Source organism: Jaculus jaculus, chromosome 2 (genome assembly GCF_020740685.1).
Source record: "Jaculus jaculus isolate mJacJac1 chromosome 2, mJacJac1.mat.Y.cur, whole genome shotgun sequence".
NCBI classification, from domain to species: Eukaryota; Metazoa; Chordata; class Mammalia; order Rodentia; family Dipodidae; genus Jaculus; species Jaculus jaculus.
This window is the reverse complement of record NC_059103.1, coordinates 21,767,500-21,774,999: the sequence shown is the minus strand read 5'-3', so window position 1 is coordinate 21,774,999 and position 7,500 is coordinate 21,767,500. Positions and strand designations below refer to the sequence as shown.

Here is a 7,500-nt window from a genome sequence, read left to right as displayed (position 1 = left end):
TGTGACTACAATGAAGGCCCTGGTGGTATGTATACCAGAATGCCACTCCCTAGGGATGAGGGCCATGAGGTCATGTCTACTTGAATGTCCCCTCCCCATTGTGACAAGACATTGTAGCTGAGGGGGCTTGTTCATCTGAATGTCCCTTCCCCAGAATAACCAGGGTTTGGGGACATGATGGTCTCACTGTCAGTCAATAAAAAACCCAGCAGTACTGCAACCAATCATTGCTGATGTTGAAAATCAAGGGAAAAGATGAATCTTGATGTCCTCATAGGAAAAAAAAATGGTGTTTAGCATAAACTACATGGATTAAATAAAATTTGTTACGTTTTACTACTTTACATATCATATGCTAGTTTGCATGATCTCGTTGTACAAGGCAGGTTACTTGTAAGTGTTAAGAAGTTACAATTACATTGTAAAGTTCTTTTCCCACAAGCATGGTGACCTGAGTTGGAATTTGCACACCCATGCAAAATGCTAGACATGGAGGAATATGCCTATAACCCCAGCTCTGGGAAGGTGGAAATAAGAAGTTCCTGGGGGATGGCTTCTCAACTAATTAGTGAAGTCCAGGTTTAGCAAGAGATCTTGTCTCAAGAAAAGAAAAATAAAAGGTGGAACCAAGCATGGTGGAGCACACCTTTAATTCCAACAATCAAGAGGCTGAGGCAGGAAGATTGCTGTAAATTCAAGGCCAGTCTGAGATTAAGTGCAGGCCAGCCTGGGATAGAGCAAGACCCTACCTTGAAAAGCCAAAAAATAAATAAGAAGAAACCATCAAGATAGAAGCAATAGAGGACAACAGGCAAACACAAACAAGCACTACACACACAAAATGGAATTATACTCTGTATTATTTTCAGCCCTTGAAAGACAATCATAGATTTTTAGTTTTCAGAAAGTCAATATGCTTTCAGTAGCAATTATATCCATGCAAAAAGTATGCATATAGGAGAATTATGATCTATACAGACAGAAATCTGGAAGTTGGTGTCTGCGTTAACAAAGCACTTCGGGAGTGACAAGACATTTGAAGCTGGCCTTGCTGTAAATATGTAGTGTCTGCAATGCAGGTAGCCATTATGATATGTTTTAACTATCTTCCAAATAAGCAACAAAAAACCAAGATAATAATAAAGTGATAGTAAGTGAGCTAGCTCTGAACAGTCATTGAGCTAGACTAAGAAATTGTAAGGTCTGCCCTCAGTGACACATCGTCTCCATGGAAGCCCCATGTCCTAAAGGCTCCATGATCCTCCCAAATTGCCACCAACTGGTGACCAGTATTCAAAACATATGAACCTCTTGGATATATTTCATTTGCAAGACCTGTGTCATCTTGACTTGCAGCGTGCTGCACAGCTGCTAGTTAACCACTGTGCATGGATAGTGTCCAGCCCCAATTCATAAACTGAAGTTCTGATCTCTGCTTGGAAAATGGGATTTTGAGAAGTTATCAGGGTGAGCTATGGTCATGAGAATAGGACATTAGTAATAGAATTATCACCTGGACAAAAGCTTAAAAGCCTTGGTTGGCAAGCCCTGGTGAGAAGGATCCAGAGGGCAGGGACTAGGTACCCCTAGATATGCCTAAGCCACCTCCTAGATCTTGGACTTCGACCCTTCAATAGAATGAGAAAATAAATTACTGTTTTTGAAAACCTGCAGTTTGTGGCATTTTATTATGGGAGCCCAGGCCACTAGTCAGTAGTCATTAGTAAGGCCAGCAACTCTAGTTTGGTATCAGATTCTGCCAGGAACTTCTCAGGATACAATGAGTGCAGGACCATCCATATTGAGAAGGAATGCAGAGCTAGAGAGATGGTTTAGAGGTTAAAGCACTTGCCTGCCAAGCCTAAGGACCCAGGTTTGGTTCTCCAGGTCCCATGTAAGCCAGATGCACAAGGGGGCACACACATCTGGAGTTCATTTGCAGTGGCTAGAGGTCCTGGAGTGCCCATTCACACACACACACACACACACACACACACACACACACACACACACACACACTGTGTCCTTCTCTATGTCTCTAATAAATAAATAAATAATAAATAAATAAGTCAGAGAAGAACACAGTCTCATGGAAATGTCATAAAGGATAAGAGTTCCCAGAAGCCTTCTAGACTGCTAGCAGGCAGCTATACCCCTGGGAGGAATTTACCTAGAAGAGACCTAGAAAATAGAAACGAGTTGGGTAGCTTTGGTCCAAGTAAAAACCCAGAAGATACTCATGGACAGAACCTAAAGAGGACAGTCAGAGGTAGAATTGTACATGAAGCTACAAACAGTCACAGCCACAGGGGTGGAACTGTGTGACCTTAGGATGAAGGTAGAAACACTCGGACACGGAAGTGGAACTCTTCCCCTGGAGTGTGAAGGTAGAATGATTTCCTATGGCTTCCCCAGCACAGGAAGACAAGAAGAATACTGGGTCTCCTATGGCAGGCTCACATGGGAATGACTGTCAGATAAACACAGATTGGCAGACTAGCCTGAGTCATACAGGAGAGTGAGCGGACTTTAGTAGGTGTGGCAATTTGAAAATAAAATGCCCCCCATAGCCTCCTGTGTTTCTGATGAAATCTCATGCTTAGTCCTTAGCTGGTGGAGCCTTTGGGAGGTGGAGCCTTGCTAGAGGAGGTGTGTCACTGGAGGGTTGGCCTTGTGGCTTATTAGTCCAACCTATTAATATTCAGAGCCAGCTGCCTCTTGTGGATTGCTCACCAGTGCTGGTGTATGAAGATGTGAGCTGGCTGGCATGCTGTCTCCACCATGAGACTCCTCAAATCTCTAAGACTGAAATGACCCTTTTCCTTCCATAAGCTTCTTTGGTTCAGGTGTTTGGTCCTGGCAACGATAAGCTTAACTATAACGTTAGGGTCTTATCTATTATTATCTATTATTATCAGTCATTTATTGGGTGTCTGTGAATGTCCACCTGCTCCAGGTATCTTCTTCACACTAGAAATGCTGTCAGTAAACAGACAAGCCTGTGGGCCTAGGATGTAGAGTGACCTCTTCTTGGAAAGTCTGCCTATATCAATGGGAAGGTAAAATGTTTCAGGGAGTGATAACTGCAAGGTAGAACAACGAAGTTAAGTGGTAGTATTAAAAGTTGAAGGGAGTTTATTTGGAAAGAAGTCTGGTTAGAAGAGGAAATATCTGAATACAAACTTCAGGAATTACCTGGATCAGTCAACCATGGTGGCTATTGCCTATGACTCCAGAACTTGAGATGTGGAGAGTGGAGAATCTGGAGTTCAGTATCATCCTCAGCTACGTATTGGTAGAAACCAACTTGGGGGGCAGAAGAGCCTGTTTCAAAATCAAGCAAGTGTATCACCTGGATAATATCACAGTTTTATAATGCAGCAGTCCACAGCAGAGGTAAGACTCTGCATTGAAAGGAAATGGGAGGGGGTGGGAGGAAGAAGTGAGAGGGAATGATGGTAGAGAAGAGTTTGGGAGGGGATGATAGAAGGAGAAAATTGGGAGGAATGGTGGGAGAAGTGAGAGGGAATGATGGGAGAGAGGAATGTGGGAGGGAGGGATGGACAGAAGAAGAGGGAGAAATGGTGGGAGCAAGAAGTGGGGGATGATGGGATGGGGTGATGGGGTGGGGGAGTTTGTGGGAGAAATTAAGGGGAGGAAGAGGGTGATGGCTAATTTTTCATTACCATCTTGATGGGATTTAGAATCTCCTCAGAGATGGAGGTGTCTGGGCAAGCATTCCCAGGGAGGATGAACTGAGGGAGAAAGGCCCACCCTGAATGAGGCCTGCCGCATCTTATGAGCAGGGTCTTGGATGGAATATCAGACCAAAAACATAGTGAGATGAGCCTTCCTGAAACAGAGATTTTAATATTTGCCTCTTTGCTTTGATTCTTTGTGGATTTCTACCACATGTATACTGCATCTATTTTTTCTTTCTTCTGTCTCATTTTTGAGAATTTGTTTGGAAAGAAACAGAGAAAGAGGAATGAGTGGGCACAGCAGGGACTCCAGACACTGAAAATGAACTCCAGATGTATGTGTATAAGACTTTTGTGGCTGTTGGGGAATCAAATCCAGGCCTTTAGGCTTTGCAAGCAAGCAACTTTAACCACTGAGCAATCTTTCCAGCCCTCGTTGTGCATACATATGTGACATTTGCCTGCTTGAACTTTTGCAGCAGGAATGGGACAGGATTTCTTATCTTAATGTCAGAGCTCCCCCATCTGTTGCCTGCATTTGGCATTCAAAAGTGTGGCAATCATTTTTTTTCCTTATATCTTTTTGGGTTCTTCCCAACTATATCTGGAACATTTTATTTACTTTTCTCATCTTTTCTGACCCACTAAATTTAGATCCTGTCCCAAGTAATGCCTCTTCGATGAAGTGGTTGTCCTCAGAGGATATTTGACTGAGGTTGTTTAAAGGCCATGAATACCATCTCTTGAAGCACTATACAGGCACCCCATGTGCCTGCTGTAGCCATGGCAAAGTCTTCCCAGCTCCGACCACTGTCTCCAGTGTCCTGCTGTGATGTCCGATAAGTTCTTCTTGGCTAATTTGTCTGTCATGTATTTAGCCATGCCTTCCGCTCCTCCCAGACACAGCACAGAACATCATGTGTAGGCTGTCATGGTTATTTCTCCACTGTTGAGGTCCCATAGTGACATTGCTGCTGAATTTTACAATGGATATTGTTCATAGAGTTCTTCTTCTTTTGCTGGCTCCATATTCCTACTTTCTCTTCTGGTTATGTATTGATAGATTTGGAAAGATTTAGGCATACAAAATGTGCCTGGCGTGGTAGTGCACACCTTCAGCCCCAGAACTTGGCAGGTAGAGATAGGAGGATTGCCATGAGCTTAAGGCGCCACCCTGGGACTAGAGTTCCAAGTCAACCTGGGCTAGAGTGAGACCCTGCCTTGAAAAAAAAATAGTAAAATAAAGATACAAGATGAGGCTGCCTCAATTTTCTTCCTGAAGACTTAAAAGTGCATTAATTTTAGTTTGTGAGCATGGACGAGCCTTGGGACATTTGGAGCACAGAAGTGACATTATCTGATTTCCATACCTCTTACACTGGAGTGGGTTGTTGTGTGCAGAATGGATGCTGTGGTTGGGTAGCGGGGATACCAGCAGATGACAGCTTGCTACTGAGGGTCACCGAAAGAGGCGGGGCATGGGAAGACGCAACAGGAGTGGGGCCTGATTGGATATCCTTGAGCCCTGCGGGTGTGTGTCAAAGCTACAGATGGTGTGAATAAGAGGATGGAGCCAGCACCAGCAGTAACTGGATGTGACAACTGACTGACTGGTGCTGTCCGTCCCTGAGTGGGAAATCGAGAGAGAAATGGCACAGGCTGGGAAGTGGAAAGTTCTTCTGAGCACGCGCTCTGTCAGGGAAGAGTACCAAGTGTCCAGTTGGAACTGTTAAATGGGAACCGGGCTCTTTGTGTTTGGTGACATTCAGACAAGAGCACCTGGTTATAAATCATCTGAAAGAGAGAAATGTGGATGGAGAAGTCAGGGGACCAATTCCTGAGTCTGAGGTTAGCAAAATGTAATACAAATTAAAAAAAAAAAAAGGATAAGTAAAAAGAAAGAAGTAAGTTGTCATGGGGGTAGAAGGAAAAATCTTCTCAAACCATATGAAAACTTAATTTTAGCATTATCCAGAGATGAGCATGAGGTATACATGACCTGTGCTAAGGAGCGAGGCAAAAGACAGATACTGACTTGCACAGTAAGTGGGAATCCAGAGTGGCAGAAAAGTGTGGCTGAGGGGAAGAGGGAAGCTCCGTGTGCTTCTATCAGGGCTGTCACCAAACCTAAGGGGAGGTGGCAGCGTAGCTGAGCTGGACAGAGGAGGTAGACCGAAGAGCTGTCATAGCTTCCTTGGCAGCATAGCTCACAGGTCACCTGTGAATCTCCAAATGATACTTTCTTCCTGATGGTGAGGCTGCTAAGAGACACCCCCACATAGTTAGTTGGTAACCAAGTGCCTGCGGGTCAACATCACTTTGTGGAAATGCTCCACATATGACATGGGATGTGGACAGACATTGGGCAGGGTCAGGGGAGCAAGTGGTTGAGTCAAGTTGGAGGGAGCTGTCCAAGGTTCTGGATACACGCTGCCCTCCATGATGATCTCACTGAAGCTTGTTGTGTCGAGACTCATTAAGCAGATCATTTCATATCTGTCTGTCTTACTGTTGGCTAGCTACAACTCAACCGTGTTCCCATTACTCGATGAGAGGACTGCCACTGATTACGAATGTCACAGGGACAACAACCTCAGCAACCCCTTCTCCATCACTGGTGGAAATTTAACTGATGGAATAGTGCATGGCCCCATAGATAGATAAAGGTTTTCTGTGGGAACTATGGGAGGAAAGGTGGCATGCCCTGTTGAAAACTGAAGGGGATTAAAATGCCAACTCAGGACGTGACTTGGGTAGCTGCAGGAACAGGGAATCGATGCTGTTAAAGTAGACGTAATGTCCTGCTGAGTTAGAAATACCTCCACTGGGTAGGGGTGAAAATCAGCCCATGCTGAGATTGACAGCAAAGTTAAGAAAGCTTACAGGTTGGTGGTGAAAGTAGGTCAAATACAAAGACTGTTGGATCCAACATAGAACGGGTAATTCCTCAGAGCATAAGAAGAACTTTCTCCTTCACATTCTTTTTTATGTTTATGTATTGGTTTTTCAAGGTAAGGCTCTTGCTCTAGCCCAGGCTGAACTGGAATTCACTATGTAAAAATCAGACTGGCCTCAAACCCACAGTGATCTTCCTACCTCTCCCTCCCAAGTGCTGGGATTAAAGCTGTGCGCCACTATGCCAGAGAGAGAGGGAGGGAGGGAGAAGTAGAGAGAGAGAGAGAGAAAGAGAGAGAATAGGTACATCAGGATCTCTAGCCACTGCAAACGAACTCCAGGCGCATGTACCACTTTGTGCATCTGGATTTACATGGGTACTGGGGAGCCAAACTCTGGTTGTTAGAGTTTATTGAAAAGTGTCTTAACTGCTGAGCCATCTCTCCAGCCTCCCTGCACATTCTAAAGTCCCTACAGTATTGTTGCATATTTATGACAGCTAAGTTATTCTCTTTATTCCCCCAAAACTGACTGGGCTTGAACCAACAAGGAAGCTTGAGTTAATGGTGGTAAATTTACTTGAATGGATATAGGACACAAGGTATACAAATGCTCAGTTAGTACAAAACTACTGTACAGGGAAGGAAAGATGACTTCGTGGTTAAGGTGCAAAGCCAAAGGACACAGGTTTGAGTCCTCAGAACCCATGTAAGCCAGATGCACAAGGTGGTGCATGTGTCTGTCATTCGTTGGCAATGGCCAAAGGCCCTCTGGCACCCATTCATTCTCTCTCTGTCTCTTTATCTTTGCTCCCCTCTCTCTCTACCAATCTCTCCCTCTCTATTTGCCTCTCTCTCAAATATATAAACAAAATAAAATACAATAAAAACCCTGATGCACAATC

At 44.3% G+C, this 7,500-nt stretch overlaps 1 pseudogene; it reads left to right on the top strand.

The window, feature by feature from the left end:
* LOC101600653 overlaps positions 1 to 7,500 on the top strand; it is a 41,577-nt pseudogene that overhangs the window by 21,700 nt on the left and 12,377 nt on the right.